This window comes from Mustelus asterias, chromosome 31, assembly GCF_964213995.1.
Source record: "Mustelus asterias chromosome 31, sMusAst1.hap1.1, whole genome shotgun sequence".
Lineage (NCBI taxonomy): Eukaryota > Metazoa > Chordata > Chondrichthyes > Carcharhiniformes > Triakidae > Mustelus > Mustelus asterias.
The window spans coordinates 12,110,201-12,131,020 of NC_135831.1; the positions used below are offsets into that span (position 1 = coordinate 12,110,201).

A 20,820-nucleotide genomic window follows, 5' to 3' on the forward strand; every position below is an offset into this window, starting at 1 on the left:
AAAAACTCAATAAGGTTAGTAAGGCACGACCTACCTGCCACAAAACCATGCTGACTATCACCTATCAATTCATTACTCTCCAAATAACTATAAATCCTATCCCTTATAATTTTTTCCAACATCTTGCCGACAACAGAAGTGAGACTCACCGGTCTATAATTCCCGGGGAAGTCTCTGTTCCCCTTCTTAAACAATGGGACAACATTCGCTAACCTCCAATCTTCTGGTACTATACCAGAGGCCAACGACGACCTGAAGATCAGAGCCAGAGGCTCTGCAATCACTTCTCTTGCCTCCCAGAGAATCCTTGGATAAATCCCATCCGGACCAGGGGATTTATCTATTTTCAGACCCTCCAGAATATCCTGCACATCCTCCTTATCAACTGTAATACTGTCTATTCTACTCCCTTGCAACCCAGTGTCCTCCTCAGCTATATTCATGTCCCCTTGCGTGAACACCGAAGAGAAATATTGGTTCAATGCTTCACCAATCTCCTCCGGTTCCACACATAACTTCCCTCTGCCATCTATAACTGGCCCTAAACTTGCCCTAACCAACCTTCTGTTCTTGACATACCTATAGAACGCCTTAGGATTCTCTTTAACCCTATCCGCCAAAGTCTTCTCATGTCCCCTTTTAGCCCTTCTAAGCTCGCTCTTCAACTCCCTCTTAGCCAATCTAAAGCTTTCTAGTGCACTACCCGAGTGCTCACGTCTCATCCGAACATAAGCCTCCTTTTTCTTTTTAACCAACAAAGAAACTTTTTTGGTGCACCACAGTTCCCTAGCCCTACCAATTCCTCCTTGCCTGACAGGGACATACCTATCACAGACTCGCAGTAGCTGCTCCTTGAAAAAACTCCACATGTCGGACGTTCCCAGTCCCTGTAATCTCCTAGTCCAACCTATGTTTCCTAATTCTCTCCTAATAGCCTCATAATTACCCTTCCCCCAGCTAAAACCACTGGCCCGAGGTTCATGCCTATCCCTTTCCATCACTAAGGTGAACGTAACCGAATTGTGGTCACTATCACCAAAATGCACACCAACTTCCAAGTCTAGCACCTGGTCTGGCTCATTTCCCAGCACCAGATCCAATATAGCCTCACCTCTAGTTGGCCTGTCTACATACTGAGTCAAAAAACCTTCCTGCACGCTTTGAACAAAAACTGACCCCTCTAACGAGCTAGAGCTATAACAATTCCAGTCAATATTAGTCAAGTTAAAATCCCCCATAACAATTGCCCTATTACTTTCACTCCTAAGCAGGATTGACTCCGCAATCCTTTCCTCAACCTCTCTAGAACTTTTAGGAGGTCTATAAAAGACTCCCAACAGGGTGACCTCTCCTCTCCTATTTCTAATCTCCGCCCATACTACCTCAACAGATAAGTCCTCATCAAACCTCCTCTCTGACACTGTGATACAATCTCTGACCAATAATGCTACCCCTCCCCCTCTTCTACCTCCTTCCCTACTTCGACTAAAACATTTGAACCCCGGGACCTGCAGCATCCATTCCTGCCCCTGCTCTATCCATGTCTCTGAAATAGCCACAACATCGAAGTCCCAGGTACTGATCCACGCTGCAAGTTCACCCACTTTATTGCGAATACTCCTGGCATTGAAGTATACACATTTCAAACCCTGCTCCACCCCACCTCTGCAATGCCGTGCATTGCAGTCCCCATCCATGCATCCCTCACTTTCAGCCCCACTACTCAGGATCCCTCCCCCCCCCCGAATCAGTTTAAACCTCCCTGCATGGCCTTAGCAAATTTACCCCCCAGGATATTGGTCCCCTTCTGATTAAGGTGTAGACCATCCTTCTCATAGAGGTCACACCTTCCCCAGTACGAGCCCCAATTGCTTAAGTACCTGAACCCCTCCCTCCTGCACCATCCCCTCAGCCATGAATTCAAACCTTCCCTCTCCCTATTCCTCTCTAAACTATCCCGTGGTACAGGCAAGAGTCCAGAGATAACCACTCTGTCAGTCTTGGCCTTTAGTTTCCACCCCAACTCCATAAATCCCTGCCTAATATCCCCTTCCCCTATCCTCCCTATGTCGTGTGTCCCCACATGTACAATAACTTGTGGTTTATCTCCCTCCCCCCTAAGAGTCCTGAATACCCTGTCAGACACATCCCGGACCCCAGCCCCTGGTAGGCAACACACCAACCCTGAGTCTTTGAACGTTCACTCTATCTATCCCCTTCATCATTTTATAAACCTCTATTAAGTCTCCCCTCAGCCTCCTCCGCTCCAGAGAGAACAGCCCGAGCTCCCTCAACCTTTCCTCATAAGACCTACCCTCCAAACCAGGCAGCATCCTGGTAAATCTCCTCTGCACTCTCTCCAATGCTTCCACATCCTTCTTATAGTGAGGTGACCAGAACTGCACACAATATTCCAAATGTGGTCTCACCAAGGTCCTGTACAGTTGCAGCATAACCCCACGGCTCTTAAACTCCAACCCCCTGTTAATAAAAGCTAACACACTATAGGCCTTCTTCACAGCTCTATACACTTGAGTGGCAACCTTTAGAGATCTGTGGATATGGACCCCAAGATCTCTCTGTTCCTCCACAGTCTTCAGAACCCTACCTTTGACCCTGTAATCCACATTTAAATTAGACCTACCAAAATTAATCACCTCACATTTATCAGGGTTAAACTCCATTTGCCATTTTTCAGCCCAGCTTTGCATCCTATCTATGTCTCTTTGCAGCCTACAACAGCCCTCCACCTCATCCACTACTCCACCAATCTTGGTGTCATCAGCAAATTTACTGATTATAGGAAGGGTGTGGAAGCATTGGAAAGGGTGCAGAGGAGATTTACCAGGATGTTGCCTGGTATAGTGGGAAGGTCTTATGAGGAAAGGCTGAGTGACTTGAGGCTGTTTTCGTTAGAGAGAAGAAGGTGAAGAGGTGACTTAATAGAGGCATACAAGATGATCAGAGGATTAGATAGGGTGGATAGTGAGAGCCTTTTTCCTCGGATGGTGATGGCTAGCACGAGGGGACATAGCTTTAAATTGAGGGGTGAGAGATATAGGACAGATGTCAGAGGTAGGTTCTTTACTCAGAGAGTAGTAAGGGTGTGGAATGCCCTGCCTGCAGCAGTAGTGGACTCGTCAACATTAAGGGCATTTAAAGGGTCATTGGATAAACATATGGATGATATTGGAATAGTGTAGGTTAGATGGGCTTTAGATTGGTTTCACAGGTCGGTGCAACATCGAGGGCCGAAGGGCCTGTACTGCGCTGTAATGTTCTATGATCTATGTTCTAAAACCTATAACCGGAGCATACAGGGTAGATGAAGGAAGGATGTTCCCAATGGTGAGGGGTGTCCAGAACCAGATGTAATGGTCTGAGGATACAGGATACAAAGATGTGCAGGTTAGGTGGATTGGCCATGATCAATTGCCCCTTAGTGTCTGAGAGACTCGCTCGGGTAAAAGCATGGGTTCTACGGGAATAGGGCTTAGGTGGGATTGTGGTCGGTGCAGACTCAATGGGTCGAATGGCCTCCTTCTGCACTGTAGGGATTCTATGACTCTATGATTTAAGCTTAAGTGGTATCAAAAGGCATTTGAAAATCTATCACACTGCAACTTGTTAGCTCAAAATTTAAGCTCAACAAATGGAAGCACAGGAGGGGGCTGAGGGAGACATTTGGCGTGATGAAGAATCATTTTGATCCAGTTTTCGATTGAAGAATGAGAAAGCAGCGATTCAGGATGAAGAGCTGTTGTTCACAATGAAAGGAAGTACACAGCGGGACCACCGTTCATTTTGACACGGATCAACGTTGGATACACAGGGTAACATTCTGAAACTCGCAGAGAGTCAGGGAGAATATCACAGACTTCAGGAGGACAGGTAAAAGCCTCATGAAATTGACAAGTGCCACTTAGTCAGGATGTCATGTAAAACCGTGTGTTTTGTTCTGAAGAGTGACAGGGATGTAATCTAAACAGAATGTTACAGCTTTAAAAGGGGGAAGTGGGGGGGTGGGAGGGTGCGGTTGGGGGCAGGAACAGAGATCATAGAGTCCATCAAATCACTACAGGAGCTCATTCAGCCCATCCAAGCTGCAGAGTCTCGCCAAAAGAGAGTTGACCCCCACCTCCCTGCTCTATCCCACAAACCCGTGCATTTACCATGGCCAATCCACCTAACCTGCACATCTTAGGACACTAAGGGGCAATTTAGCATGGCCAATCCACCTAACCCGCACATCTTTGGACATTAAGGGGCAATTTAGCATGGCCAATCCACCTAACCCGCACATCTTTGGACACTAAGGGACAATTTAGCATGACCAATCCACCTAACCTGCACATCTTTGGACACTAAGGGACAATTTAGCATGGCCAATCCCCCTAACCCACACATCTTTGGACATTAAGGGACAATTTAGCATGGCCAATCCACCTAACCTGCACATCTTTGGACATTAAGGGACAATTTAGCATGGCCAATCCCCCTAACCCACACATCTTTGGACATTAAGGGACAATTTAGCATGGCCAATCCACCTAACCTGCACATCTTTGGACATTAAGGGACAATTTAGCATGGCCAATCCACCTAACCTGCACACGGGGAGGCAGTGGCGTCGTGGTATTGTCACTGGACTAGTAATCCAGAGATCCAGGGCAAGATCTGGGGATTTGGGTTTGAATCCTGCCATGGCAGCTGGTGGAATTTGACTTCAATAAACAATATCTGGAATTAAGAATCTACTGATGACCATGAAACCATTGTCGATTGTTGGAAAAACCCATCTGGTTCACTAATGTCCTTCAGGGAAGGAAATCTGCCACCCTTACCCGGTCTGATCTACATGTGACTCCAGAGCCACCGCAATGTGCTTGACTCACAGCAGCCTCTGAAACGGAGAGCAGTTCAGGACTGTAAATGCTATGTCCCGTAAACTGAAAAAAACAGAACGGGCTGGGGTGGACTGGGAACAGCCAAAAACTGGGAAAGACGAGAGAGGTAAAGATGGGGGTGGGGGGCAGAGAGGAGGTAAAGGTGGGACAATGCAAGTATCGGCGAAATCTCTGGACACAGTTTGGGGCGGCACGGTGGCACAGTGGTTAGCGCTACTGCCTCATAGCGCCAGGGACCCGGGTTCAATTCCAACCTGGGGTCAGAACTAATGTAGGGAGGAGTTATACAATAAATGGCAGAGTCATCAAGAGTATAGAAACCCAGAGGGACCTGGGTGTGCAAGTCCACAAATCCTTGAAGGTGGCAGCACAGGTGAAGAAGGTGGTGAAGAAGGCATATGGCATGCTTGCCTTTATAGGACGGGGTATAGAATATAAAAGCTGGAGTCTGATGTTGCAGTTGTATAGAACGCTGGTTAGGCCACATTTGGAATACTGCGTCCAGTTCTGGTCGCCGCACTACCAGAAGGACGTGGAGGCTTTAGAGAGAGTGCAGAGAAGGTTTACCAGGATGGTATGGAGGGTCTTAGCTATGAGGAGAGATTGGGTAAACTGGGCTTGTTCTCCCTGGAAAGATGGAGAATGAGGGGAGATCTAATAGAGGTGTACAAAATTATGAAGGGAATAGATAGGGTGAACATTGGGAAGCTTTTTCCCAGGTCGGAGGTGATGATCATGAGGGGTCATGGGCTCAAGGTGAGAGGGGCGAGGTATAACTCAGATATCAGAGGGATGTTGTTTACACAGAGGGTGGTGGGGGCCTGGAATGCGCTGCCAAGTAGGGTGGTGGAGGCAGGCACGCTGACATCATTTAAGACTTACCTGGATAGTCACATGAGCAGTCTGGGAATGGAGGGATACAAACAAATGGTCTAGTTGGACCAATGAGCGGCACAGGCTTGGAGGGCCGAAGGGCCTGTTTCCTGTGTTGTACTGTTCTTTGTTCAGCGTTTGCATGTTCTCCCTGTCTCTGCATGGGTTTCCTCCAGGTGCTTAAGTTTCCTGCCACAGTCGAAAAATGTGCAGGATAGGTGGATTGGCCACGCTAAATTGACACTCAGTGTCAGGGGATTAGCAGGGTAAATACATAGGGTTACGGAAATAGGGCCTGGGTGGGATTGTGGTCAGTGCAGACTCGATGGGCCAAATGGCCTCCTTCTGCACTGTAGGGATTTTATGATTCTATAACTGGGCCAGTGGGCTGAGGTATAGCAGATGGAGTTGAATTCAGATAGATTCTATCTTTGGACAGAAGGGGGCAATTTAGCATGACCAATTTCCCAAATCTATACGTCTTTGAACACTAAGAGGCAATTTAGCATGGCCAATCCACCTGACCTGCACATCTTTGGACACTAAGGGGCAATTTCGCACGACCAGTTCCCCTAATATACATGTCTTTGGACACTAAGGAGTAATTTACCATGGCCAATTCACCTAATCTACACATCTTTGGATACTAAGGGGTAATTTAGCATGGCCAATCCACTTAACCTACACATGGAACATAGAAAAACTACAGCACAAACAGGCCCTTTGGCCCACAAGTTGCGCCGGTCATGTCCCTACCTACCTAGGCCTATATAAAAGCTTACCTATAACCCTCCATCCTATTAAGTCCCATGTACTCATCCAGAAGTCTCTTAAAAGACCCTATCGAGTTTGCCTCCACCACCACTGACGGCAGCCGATTCCACTCGCCGACCACCCTCTGAGTGTGGGAGGCAAACCTTTGGACTGTGGGAGGAAACCGGAGCACCTGGAGGAAACCCACGCAGACACGGGGAGAACGTGCAGACTGCCCACAGACAGTGACCCAAGCCGGGAATTGAACCCGGGTCCCTGGCGCTGTGAGGCAGCAGTGCTAACCACTGTGCCACCATGCCTCCCTGCCATCTTTGAATATGGCAGGAAAGGTTCAGAAGGCAGAGTTTAAACAAGTTTAAAAAATAGACACATGGCGAGATTCTCTGCCCTCTCCTTCACGTTTTTCTCAGTGGTGGAAGGTGGCGTGTCATTCGCTGGTGACGGGATCTTCCAATCATGCTGCTGTCAATGGGGAATTCGCAGTGAAGCAACCCCACGCCCCCGGGAGAGCTGTGGCATGGGATGAACTCCCGGTGGAACCAGAGAATTCTGCTGGTGTGAACGGCCGGAGAATTCCAGCCGAATTCCTTGGGGGCGGATTATCCCATCCCATCCCGCCCGCCCGCCCACCCCGAGACTGGACCTTTCAATAATCCGTTAAATTATCCATCCCACTCACACGGATCCCAATCCCGTGAGGGGGGCGGGATTGGAGAATTTGTTGTTGCAATTGTTTCGGGTGTTGGTGAGACCACATCTGGAGTATTGTGTTCGGTTTGGGTCTCCTTATCTGAGGAAGGATGTGGTGGCAATGGAGGCAGTTCAGAGGAGGTTCAGCAGACTGATTCCAGGGAGGAAAGGGTTGACGTATGAGGAGGGATTAAACAGTTTGGGTTTGTACTCGCTGGAGTTTAGAAGGATGAGGGGGATGTGACCGAGGGATATACAATTTTAACAGAGATTGATAAAGTAAATGTAAATCAAATGTTTCCTCTTATGGGGGAGTTCCGAACAAGTGATCATAGGTATAGGCTGAGAGGCAGTAGATTTAAAACAGAGAGGAGGATGGATTTGGGTTGGCACGGTGGCACCGTGGTTAGCGCTGCTGCCTCACAGCACCAGGGACCCAGGTTCAAATCCGACCTGGGGTCACTGTCTGTTTGAAGTTTGCACGTTCTCCCCGTGTCCACGTGGATTTCCTCCGGGTGCTCCGGTTTCCTTCCACAGTCCAAAGATTGAGTACAGAATGAAGTCACACAGAATTTTCTAAATCACTGTCGTATTACAACCAATACATTCAAAGTATTGTGTTGGATTCCGGCATTGCTCGAGTTCAGGGAATATTTACCAGGATGGTGCCAGAGATGTGGGTCTTTACTTACAGGATGGGCAGGGAGAGCTGGCATTATTCTTAGGGCAGAGAAGGTTCAGCTCAGGTGATTATGCTGGATTTTGGGAGTGATGGGTTAAATAATAAAAGGGGAGATGAGGAGATTTTTTTTTCCTTTCCACACAGTGAGTTGGGATCTGGAAGGCGCTGCCTGAATGGGGGAAAAAAAAGGCCCTCCAAGCCTGCGCCGATCACGATGCCCGAACTAAACTTTAAAAAAAACCTTCTGCCCTTAGTACGTATCCCTCTACTCCCTCCCTATTCCTGTACCCATCCAGATGCCTCTTAAATGCTGCTAATGTGCCTGTTTCCACCGCACATCTCCCTTAAACTTTCCCCCTCTCATCCTGAACCTGTGCCCCCTTGTAATTGACACTTCCACCCTGGGGAAAAAGCCTCTGACTAACCACCCAGTCTGTGCCTCTCATCATTTTGTAGATCTCTATCAGGTTTCCCCTCAGCCTCCGTCTTTCCAGTGAAAACAATCCTAGTTTATTCAACCTCTCCTCACAGCCAACACCCTCGGGACCAGACCAACATCCTGGTGAACCTTCTTTGCGCTCTCTTCAAAGCTTCCACCTCCTCTGGCAGCGCGTTCCAGGCACCCACCACTCTCCACTGAAAACATGCCCCCGCACATCACCCTTAAACTTCCCTCCTCTTCACCTTGAACCTGTGCCCCCTTGTAATTGCCACATCCATCCTGGGAAAAAGCCTCTGACTTGGAAGCAGATTTCATAAAACATTTCAAAAAAGGGTGTAAACTTGGAAATGAAAGTCTATGGGGGGCCGGAAGGGTGGGTGGGGGGGGGGGGGCGGGGGATCTTCAGGGACATGGAACTGATTGGACAGTTCTAGATGGGCTGAATAGCCTCCTCTGTGCTGTAAGAACTTGTTATCTCAACAGAATCAGTCCCCATTTTTGAGTCTTGCTTCATATCCCGTATTTCAACACTCTGTCCCGTCATCCTCTCTCGATTGCTTCAACATCCTTCCTATATTGCGAAGCCCGAGCACAACTGGTGCCTTATTTTGCAGAGCTGTGGATAAGTTATTCCTTCCGCACTTTTATCTTCTGCATCTCTTGTCATAGTACCCATGATCCCATCACCTTTCCTTTTAATCGACTTGAAGCAGTTCATGTCCAAATGGAGCAAACCTGGGCAATGTCCAGGCTTGGATGGACTACTCACATCGGCATGGGTGGCACAGTGGTTATCACTGCTGTCTCACAGCGCCAGGGACCCGGGTTCGGTTCCTGGCTTGGGTCACTGTGCGGAGTCTGCACGTTCTCCCCGAGTCTGAATGGGTTTCCTCTAGTTTCCTCCCACAGTGCGAAAGACGTGCTGGTTAGGTGCATTGGCCATGCTAAATTCTCCCTCAGTGTACCCAAACTGGCGCGAGAGTATGGCGACTAGGAGATTTTCACAGTAACTTCATTGCAGTGATACTGTCAGCCTACTTGTGCAACTGATAAATAAACTTTACATGCATACCACACAAGTGCCAGGCAAAGGCCATCGTCAACTGGAGAGAATCTAACCATCGCCTCTTGACATTCAATGGTGTAACCATCACTGATTCCCCCACTGTCAACATCCTTGGGGTGACCATTGACCAGAAACTCAACTGGACTCAACATGTATACACTGTGGCTATAAGAGAGACACGAAGAGTTTTAACAACACCAGGTTAAAGTCCAACAGGTTTATTTGGTACCAAATGCCATTAGCTTTCGGAGCGCTGCTCCTTCGTCAGATGGAGTGGAAATCTGCTCTCAAACAGGGCACAGAGACACAAAATCAAGTTACAGAATACTGGTTAGAATGCGAATCCCTACAGCCAACCAGGTCTTAAAGATACAGACAATGTGGGTGGAGGGAGCATTAAGCACAGGTTAAAGAGATGTGTATTGTCTCCAGACAGGACAGCCAGTGAGATTCTGCAAGTCCAGGAGGTAAGCTGTGGGGGTTACTGATAGTGTGACATGAATCCAACATCCCGGTTGAGGCCGTCCTCATGTGTGCGGAACTTGGCTATCAGTTTCTGCTCAGCGACTCTGCGCTGTCGTGTGTCGTGAAGGCCGCCTTGGAGAACGCTTACCCGAATATCAGAGGCCGAATGCCCGTGACTGCTGAAGTGCTCCCCAACAGGATGAGAACAGTCTTGCCTGGTGATTGTCGAGCGGTGTTCATTCATCCGTTGTCGTAGCGTCTGCATGGTTTCCCCAATGTACCATGCCTCGGGACATCCTTTCCTGCAGCGTATCAGGTAGACAACGTTGGCCGAGTTGCAAGAGTAGGTACCGTGTACCTGGTGGATGGTGTTCTCACGTGAGATGATGGCATCCATGTCGGTGATCCGGCATGGAGTGGAGAAGCTACGGCATCTTCTCCGGAGCCTTCAACATGTCATTGATGAAGACGAACATCTCGCCAAGGCCATCCCCACACCCCCACTTCTTGCCTTCAAACAACCGCACAACCTCAAACAGACCATTGTCCGCAGCAAACTACCCAGCCTTCAGGAGAACAGTGACCACGACACCACACAACCCTGCCACAGCAACCTCTGCAAGACGTGCCGGATCATCGACACGGATGCCATCATCTCACGTGAGAACACCATCCACCAGGTACATTTTTTGAGGAAGTGACAAAAACGGTTGATGAAGGAAGGGCCGTGGATGTCGTCTATATGGATTTCAGTAAGGCATTTGACAAAGTCCCACATGGCAGGTTGGTTAAGAAGGTTAAGGCTCATGGGATACAAGGAGAAGTGGCTCGATGGGTGGAGAACTGGCTTGGCCATAGGAGACAGAGGGTAGTGGTCGAAGGGTCTTTTTCCGGCTGGAGGTCTGTGACCAGTGGTGTTCCGCAGGGCTCTGTACTGGGACCTCTGCTATTTGTGATATATATAAATGATTTGGAAGAAGGTGTAACTGGTGTAATCAGCAAGTTTGCAGATGACACAAAGATGGCTGGAATTGCGGATAGCGAAGAGCATTGTCGGGCAATACAGCAGGATATAGATAGGCTGGAAAATTGGGCGGAGAGGTGGCAGATGGAATTTAATCCGGATAAATGCGAAGTGATGCATTTTGGAAGAAATAATGTAGGGAGGAGTTATGCAATAAATGGCAGAGTCATCAGGAGTATAGAAACACAGAGGGACCTAGGTGTGCAAGTCCACAAATCCTTGAAGGTGGCAACACAGGTGGAGAAGGTGGTGAAGAAGGCATATGGTATGCTTGCCTTTATAGGACGGGGTATAGAGTATAAAAGCTGGAGTCTGATGATGCAGCTGTATAGAACGCTGGTTAGGCCGCATTTGGAGTACTGCGTCCAGTTCTGGTCGCCGCACTACCAGAAGGACGTGGAGGCATTGGAGAGAGTGCAGAGAAGGTTTACCAGGATGTTGCCTGGTATGGAGGGTCTTAGCTATGAGGAGAGATTGGGTAGACTGGGGTTGTTCTCCTTGGAAAGACGGAGAATGAGGGGAGATCTAATAGAGGTATACAAGATTATGAAGGGTATAGATAGGGTGAACAGTGGGAAGCTTTTTCCCAGGTCGGAGGTGACGATCACGAGGGGTCACGGGCTCAAGCTGAGAGGGGCGAAGTATAACTCAGACATCAGAGGGACGTTTTTTACACAGAGGGTGGTGGGGGCCTGGAATGCGCTGCCAAGTAGGGTGGTGGAGGCAGGCACGCTGACATCGTTTAAGACTTACCTGGATAGTCACAGAGCAGCCTGGGAATGGAGGGATACAAACGATTGGTCTAGTTGGACCAAGGAGCGGCACAGGATTGGAGGGCCGAAGGCCTGTTTCCTGTGCTGTACTGTTCTTTGTTCTTTGTTCTTTGAAGGGGGGGAGGTTTAACACAGATATCAGAAGGACATATTTCACACAGAGGGTCGTGGGGGCCTGGAATGTGTTGCCGGGCAAGGTGGTGGAGGCGGACACACTGGGAACGTTTAAGACTTATCTAGACAGCTATATGACCGGAGTGGGAATGGAGGGATACAAAAGAGTGGTCTAGTTTGGACCAGGGAGCGGCGCGGGCTAATTGTTCCTTGTTTCTCGTTTCAAGGCTTCATTCTATGATCATCTTGCTGGTGCCAGTACAGAGCGAGACTGCGGATAGTTGGGAACCTGTCTCAGGGGCAAGGAATTCATATGGTGTTCATGGAAGTGGAAATGACTAGGGTTGGGAAGCATTTTCCGATCAGGGCCATTGTGATCTCCTGGACTCGTTTCGATCGCCTCAGGGGGTCGGAGAGGAATTTCCCAGATTTTTTTTTTTCCCCATATTGGCCCTGGGGTTTTTCACTCTGGGTTTTCGCCTCTCCCTGGGGATCACATGGTCTGGAATAGGGGGGTGGGGGTGAGTTAATAGGTTGTAATGAACAAAGCATCGTAGCTGTGAGGGACAGCTCGGTGGATAGGATATTGGTATGTAGATAGGCTGGAAAATTGGGCGGGGATCCTGGATTCAGGATTCAATCCTGGACCGGGGAGCGGCGCGGTCTTGGAGGGCCGAAGGGCCTGTTCCTGTGCTGTATTGTTCTTTGTTCTTTGTTCTTTGTTCCTGACTCCCCAAAGCCTATCCACCATCTACAAGGCACAATTAGGAGTGCGATGGAATACTCCCCACTTGCCTGGATGGTGCGGCTCCAACAACACTCAAGAAGCTTGACACAATCCAGGACAAAGCAGCCCCGCTTGATTTGCACCCCATCCACAAACATCCACTCCGTCCACCACTGATGCTCAGTAGCAGCACTGTGTACTATCTACAAGATGCACTGCAACAATTCACCAAAGATCCTTCGAACCTTCCAAACCCACAACAATTACCATACAGGTGGCACGGTGGCATAGTGGTTAGCACTGCTGCCTCATAGCGCCAGGGACCCGGGTTTGATTCCCAGCTTGTGTCACTGTCTGTGCGGAGTCTGCATGTTCTCACCGTGTCTGCATGGGTTTCCTCCGGTTTCCTCCCACAGTCTGAAAGATGTGCTGGTTAGGTGCATGGACCGTGCTAAATTCTCCCTTGGTGTACCCAAACAGACGCCAAAGTGTGGCAACTAGGGGATCTTCACAGTAACTTCAATGCAATGTTAATGTAAGCCTACTTGTGACACTCATGAATAAATATTAAATCTAGAAGGACAAGGGCAGCAGATACATGGGAACACCACGACCTGCAAGTTCCCCTCCAATCCATGCACCTTGGAACTCCATTGTCTGTTCCTCCACTGTCACTGAGTCAGGATCCTGGATCTCCCTCCCGAACAGCACTGTGGCTATAACCACACCACTTGAAATGCAGCGAATCAAGAAGGCGGTTCACACAATCTTCTCAAGGACAATTAGGGATGGGCAATAAGTGCTGGCCAGACAATCGTGTGAATGAACAAAAAAAACTGTTACATTCTGTTCATCTGAAGAGCCAAATCCTTCAGCTGATATACATCAGCCAGTTTGGGCATTGATATATAATTATTACTCTTAACCTAAATGTATCATAGAATCATAGAATCCTACAGTGCAGAAGGAGGCCGTTTGACCCATGGAGTCTGCACCGACCACAATCCCACCCAGACCCTATTCCCGTCACCCCACATATTTACCCTACTAATCCCCTACTAACACTGGGGGGCAATTTAGCATGGCCAATCCACCTAACCTACAGATCTTTGGATTATGGGAAGAAACGGGAGCACTCAGAGGAAACCCATGCAGACACAGGGACAACATGCAGACTCCACAAAGACAGTGACCCAAGTCAGGAATCAAACCCGGGTCCCTGGCGCTGTGAGGCAGCAGTGCTAACCACTGTGCCACTGTGCCGCCCCTCTAACCTATGCATCCCAGGACACGAAGGGGTAATTTAGCATGGCCAATGCACTTAACCCACGCATCTTTCGAGTGTGGGAGGAAACTGGAGCACCCGGACGAAACCCATGCGGACATGGGGAGAAAGTGCAAACTCTGCACAGACAGTGACCCAAACCGGGAATGGAACCCGGGTCCCTGGCACTGTGAGGCATCAGTGCTAACTACTGTACCACCGTGCTGCCCACACATGTCATTCCACACTGTTTAGCAGTGAATTCAATTTGCTACTTGACTTGTCTGTGATTCCATGTTAAAAATGCCCCCATTCACACCTCTTCCATTCGCACTGCTGCAAGTGGTATTATTGCTAGACTATTCATCCAGAAATTCCGCGAATGTTCCGGGGAGCCGGGTTCGAAGCCCGGCAGATGGTAGAATTTGAATAAAATAAAAAATATCTGGAATTAAGTGTCTATTGATGACTATGAAACCATTGTCGATAGTCGGAAAAACCCACCTGGTTCACTAATGTCCTTTAGGGAAGGAAATTTGCCATCCTTACCTGGTCTGGCCTACATGTGACTCCAGAGCCACAGCAATGTGGTTGACTCTCAACTGCCCTCCAAGGGCAACTAGGGATGGGCAATAAATGCTGGGCCCAGCCAGCGACACCCACAAATGAATAAAAAAAAGCGAATATAAAGGTGGATTGGCCATAGTAAATTGTCCCTTGATGTCCTAAGATGTGTGGGTTGAGGGGAATTAGCAGGGTAAACACATAGGGTGTTGGGGATAGGGCCTGATGCCCTGTCAGAGAGTCGGTGCAGATACAATGGGTTGAGTGGCCCCCTCTGCACTGGGGCAGTGTGTTTGCACAGTGGTTAGCACTGCTGCCTCACAGCGCCAGGGACCCATTTTCAATTCCGACCTCAGGTCACTGTCTGTGTGGAGTCTGCACGTTCTCCCCGTGTCTGCGCGGGATTCCTCCGAGTGCTCCGGTTTCCTCCCACAGTCCAAAGATATGCAGGTTAAGTGGATTGGCTGCGCTAAATTGCCCCTTGGCGTCCCAAGATGTGCAGGTTAGGTAAATTGGCCATGCTAAATTGCCCCCGAGTGTCAGGGAGATTAGCTGGGTAAATGTGTGGGGTTATGGGGATAGGGCCTGGGTGGGATTGTGGTCAGTGCAGGCTCGATGGGCCAAATGGCCTCCTTCTGCACTGTAGGGATTCTATGGTTCTGTGCAGGGATTTAGTCTGCAGCATTATTCATTCTGCTTCCTCTTTCAGTATGTTCTGGTTTTTTTGGACCTTGCATTTAGCCCTTTCACTGATGTGCTAAGTTGAAGATATTTTATACCAGAAAAGCAGCCATCTGTGACACCACGGCTGATGTCCTGTGACATTGGAAAGCCAGCATGAGCGCCAGGTGGATCAAACCTTTTAGGCCTTGTTCACGGTCCATGTACATCACATCCACCACCCCTGTTGACGAACACCATCTGAAAGGACTCTCTCTCTCATCTGGCCCTGTCAGCTTCCCCTGAGCTCGGCTGGCCAGTCGGTTTTTTTCTCTCTCCTGTTGCTCATTGCTGCAACTTCCCGGCACCATGAGCGCAAGATATGCAGCACCAACCGAGACAAGCTGGTGAATTTTTTGCTGGCAGACAAGGGGTGGAATTTTCCCATCCCGTCCGTGTCGGAGGCCGGACCCATGCAAAGGCCCGTTGATCTTGGGGGGGATTTTCCGGTTTTGGGGCGAGTGAGGCCGGAGGATCCTGCCCAACATCCCTTTCATAAAATTATAGAATCCCGACAGTGCAGAAGGAGACCATTCAGCCCATCGCATCCGCACTGAGTCTCCAACAGGGAATCTTACCTCGGCCCATCCCTATCCCATTCCCTGAATCCCACACATTTACCCAACTAATCCTTCTAACCTGCGCATCTTTGGACACTAAGGGGCAATTTAGCATGGCCAATCCACCTAACCTACCACCTTTGGACTGTGGGAGGAAACTGGAGCACCTTGATGAAACCCATGCAGACACGGGGAGAATGTGCAGACTCCGCACAGACAGTGACCAAAGCCAAGGATTGAACCCGGGTCCCTGGCGCTGTGAGGCAGCGATGCTAACCACTGTACCACTGTGCTGCCCGGCCAGCATCTTAAGGCAGGGAATCATGTCCAATTTTGGGGAATTCTCTTCTTATGGATGAGGCAATGGAGGGCAAGTGGCAGATTATGGATGGGAATCGACAGCCTCAGTCGAGACTGCCTTGGTACAGATACAATTTACCTCAGAAACCCGACATTGCAAAATAAGATGCGTTTCCAGCAATCCGTTCTGCTGGCAAAATGGTCAGAAAAAAAGGTTCTGAGATGTTGCACTCCCTCGGGAAGGAATCTCGAAAAGAGCAGATTGGTGTCCCAATCCGAGCAGTCAGAATCCTGTTCCTCATCAGTGTGGCGTTGCCTCAGCTTGGCTAACCCAGGCTGCTAACTGTTTTAAGGATTTGTTCTTACCTGTCTCACCCTGACTCTGTCTTCAGGTGTCCATCTGTCCCTCCGCTCTGCATTCGCTGCACTCCCAGACCATTCAGCGGGCGCTGCTGTTCGCATGGAGACGGGACCCGAGCTATCAACAGATATGAGTCAGCTCCGACCTGCGTAGAACAACAGGAAGTGCCTGAAATCAGATTTCAAAAAGCGAGTCAGTTTCAGGAAACCATTTGTTGATGTGCAACGTTCAAAGAATCATAGAATCCCTGCAGTGCAGAACGAGGCCATTTGGCCCATTGAGCCTGCACTGACTACAATCCCACCCAGCCCCTATCCCCGTAACACCACATATTTACCCTGCTAATCCCCCTGGCACTAAGGGGCAATTTAGCATGGCCAATCCACCTAATCTACACATCTTTGGACACTAAGGGGAAATTTAGCATGGCCAATCCACCTAACCTGCGCATCTTTGGACACTAAGGGGCAATTTACCATGGCCAATCCACCTAATCTACACATCTTTGGACACTAAGGGGCAATTTACCATGGCCAATCCACCTAATCTACACATCTTTGGACACTAAGTGACAATTTATCATGGCTAATCCATCCAACCTACACATCTTTGGACTGTGGGAGGAAACCGGAGCACCCGGAGGAAACACACGCAGACACGGGGAGATTGTGCAAACTTCACACAGACAGTCGCCCAAAGCCGAGAATCGAATCTGGGTCCCAGGCGCTGTGAGGCAGCAGTGTTAACCACTGTGCCTCCATGCCACCCAACTGTTCTCAACTGGGTTGAAATCAGAGCCTTTCGAGGCCATTTGACACATTAAGCCCAAACCAGCTCATCTTGAAGCAACCCGATCACACGTTCATTGGAGAGAGTGGCCTCATGGTATTGTCACTGGACTAGTAACCCAGGGTAATGTTCTGAGGACCTGGGTTCGAATCCCACCACGGCAGATTAAAAAATCGAATGACGATCATTGTCAATTGTCAGGAAAACCCATCTGGTTCACTGATGTCCTTTAGGGAAGGAAATCTGCCGTCCTTACCCGGTCTGGCCTACATTTGACTCCAGAGCCACAGCAATGTGGTTGACTCTCAACTGCCCTCCAAGGGCAACTAGGGATGGGCAATAAATGCTGGCCCAGCTGGTTGTTACCCACGTCCAATAAAATAGTGAAAAACCTGCTGTATCCCCATCGCGCTGAGAGTTTATTTCCATCCAATTTCCGTTTGAAATTAGTGGGCACTGAGATTGGAGAAGTACACTCTGTCTCCAATTCCACTAGGCACAACACAATTGCTGCAACTAGCTGGGTGCAGTGCAGAAGGAGGCCATTCGGCCCAATCGAGTCTGCACCGTCCACAATCCCACCCAGGCCCTACCCCCACATATTTACCCGCTAATCCCTCTAACCTACACATCTCAGGACTCTAAGGGGCAATTTTTAACCTGGCCAATCAACCTAACCCGCACATCTTTGGACATCTTTAGCCAAGCAGATTTGGAAACTACCTGAGCAGATGAGCAATGGCTATTGTCTGAACAGTGGGTGTGAACTTTGCAACAAATATCCATTCCTTTACAGCTCATAACACGTAGAAAATGTGGTTCCACTGTGGTTAACAAGAGATAAATATAACGCTTAGAATTAGGTGTTGCTCAGATGAGATGTAAGCCTGCTCTCAAGGTGCTACTATCGACGCGAAGGGACATTATAGAATCGGCCAAGCGAGTGTACCTCGGCATACTGTGAACACGAGACTGAGAATGGAGAGGTGTAAATCTGCCCACCAAATCAAAACTCTGGAGATCGATTGTCCAGCCTAATCTGCTCTACAGGTGTGAGACTTGGTTTGGGTAGCGGGATCAGGCCAGGACGTTCGACCACCCTCACTGGAGCTGCTGTCGGACTCACTTGTACCTTATATATTTCCAAGTCGGGGATGGTGAGTGGAGGGGAACTTGCAGGCGGTGGTGTTCCCATGTATCTGCTGCCCTTGTCCTTCTAGGTGGAAGCAGTCATGGGTTTGGAAGGTGCTGCCTAAGGATCTTTGGTGAATTGCTGCAGTGAATATTGTAGATACTACACACTGCTGCTACTGAGCGTCGGTGGTGGAGGGAGTGGATGTTTGTGGATGTGGTGCCAATCAAGCGGGGTTGCTTTGTCCTGGATGGTGTCGAGCTTCTTGAGTGTTGTTGGAACTGCACCCATCCAGGCAAGTGGGGAGTATTCCATCGCACTCCTGACTTGTGCCTTGTAGATGGTGGACAGGCTTTGGGGAGTCAGGAGGTGAGTTACTCGCCGCAGTATTCCCAGTCTCTGACCTGCTCTTGTAGCCACTGTGTTTATGCGATGAGTCCAGTTGAGTTTCTGGTCAATGGTAACCCCAAGGATGTTGACAGGGGATTCAGTGATGGTTACAGTATTGATACCATGGGTAAGATGGGTACAGAGGGATACGGGCCAAAGGCGGGCAACTGGGACTAGCCTAGTGGTTAAGAAAAAGGATGGCATGGATAAGTTGGGCCAAAGTGCCTGTTTCTATGCTGTAAAACTCTATGACTCTACGACTCAATGAATGCCAAGGTGCGGTGGTTAGAGTGTCTCATTGGTGATGGTCATTACTTGGCATTTGTGTTACTTGCAAATGTTACTTGCAATTTGTCAGCTCAAGCCTGGATAATGTCCATGTTAGGTGGATTGGCCGTGCTAAATTTCCCCTTAGTCTCCAAAGACAGTGCAGGTTAGGTAGATTGGGCACGGGAAATGTGTGGGTTTATGGGGATAGGGCGCGGAAAGGGACAGGTTAAGATACTCTGTCAGAGGGTCGGTGAAGACTCGATGGGCTGAGTGATCTCCTTCTGTACGATGGTTATATTTTTAATGGCTCGGTCCCAGGATCGCATCGCCCTTTAACTCTGTGGAAGGGAGTCTACAAGTCCAGTTACCTTCGTGCGTAGAGGAAGTGCGCAGGAAAGACCACCATCTGATAATCGATGAGCGCCCATGACCCTCCCTTCTTGGGGTGCTCCCCACGTTCAGGTCTGAAAGTGCCTTGAAAGTGGAGTCACAGGTGGACAGAGTGGTGAAGAAGGCATCCAGCATGCTTGGTTTCATCGGTCAGAACATTAAATACAGGAGTTGGGACGTCTTGTTGAAGTTGTACAAGACATTGGTAAGGCCACACTTGGAATACTGTGTGTAATTCTGGTCACCCTATTATAGAAAGGATATTATTAAACTAGAAGGAGTGCAGAAAAGATTTACTCGGATGCTACCGGGACTTGATGGATTGAGTTATAGGAGAGGCTGAATAGACTGGGACTTTTTTCTCTGGAGCGTAGGAGGCTGAGGGGTGACCTTATAGAGGTCTATAAAATAATGATGGGCACAGATCAGCTAGATCGTCAATATCTTTTCCCAAAGGTAGGGGAGTCTAAAACTAGAGGGCATAGGTTTACGGTGAGAGGGGAGAGATACAAAAGTGTCCAGAGGGGCAATTTTTTCACACAGAGGGTGGTGAGTGTCTGGACCAAGCTGTCAAAGGTAGTGGTAGAGGCGGGTACAACTTTGTCTTTTAAAAAGCATTTAGATAGTTACATGGGCACGATGGGTATAGAGGGATATGGGCCAAATGCGGGCAATTGGGACTAACTTAGAGGTTTTTTTTAAAAAAAGGGCGGCATGGACAAGTTGGGCTGAAGGGCCTGTTTCCATGCTGTAAACCTCTCTGACTCTATGCTGGCTGCTTTTCTGAGGCAGTGGGATGTGTAGACAGTGTCAATGGATGGGAGGCTGGTTTGAGTGATGGACTTGGCTTCGTTCAGGACCCTTTGTAGTTTCTTGCGGTCTTGGGCAGAGCAGGAGCCATACCAAGCTGTGATACAACCAGAAAGAATGCTTTCTATGGAGTATCTGGACAAGTTGGTGGGAGTCGTAGCTGACATGCCAAATTCCCTTAGTCTCCTGTCAGAGTTAGAGGCGGTGGGCCTTCTTAACGATGATGTCGGCATGGAGAGACCAAGACAGGTTGCTGGTGACCTGGACACCTAGAAACCTGAAGCTCGTGACCATTTCCACTTCATCCCCGTTGATGTAGAGAGGGTTATATCATAAAATCAAAGAACAAAGAACAAAGAACAGTACAGCACAGGAAACAGGCCCTTCGGTCCTCCAAGCCTGTGCCGCTCCTTGGTCCAACTAGACCAATCATTTGTATCCCTCCATTCCCAGGCTGCTCATGTGACGATCCAGGTAAGTCTTAAACGATGTCAGCGTGCCTGCCTCCACCACCCTACTTGGCAGCGCATTCCAGGCCCCCACCACCCTCTGTGTAAAAAACGTCCCTCTGATATCTGAGTTATACTTCGCCCCTCTCAGCTTGAGCCCGTGACTCCTCGTGATCATAGACGCCTTACAGTACAGAAGGAGGCCATTTGGCCCATCGAGTCTGTACCGACCACAATCCCACCCAGGCCCTAATCTCGTAACCCCTCACATTTACCCTGCTAAT

At 49.1% G+C, this 20,820-nt stretch overlaps 1 protein-coding gene across 1 annotated transcript in view; it reads right to left on the reverse strand.

Annotated features, from left to right (window-relative positions):
• Positions 1 to 16,390, reverse strand: part of LOC144481754 (lysophosphatidic acid receptor 6) — a 34,161-nt gene extending 17,771 nt beyond the window's left edge. The window contains exon 1 of the mRNA XM_078200902.1: positions 16,312 to 16,390. The gene's annotated coding sequence lies outside the window, so the exon portion shown is untranslated. The remainder of the gene's footprint in view (positions 1 to 16,311) is intronic.
• Positions 16,391 to 20,820: the final 4,430 nt, after the last annotated feature.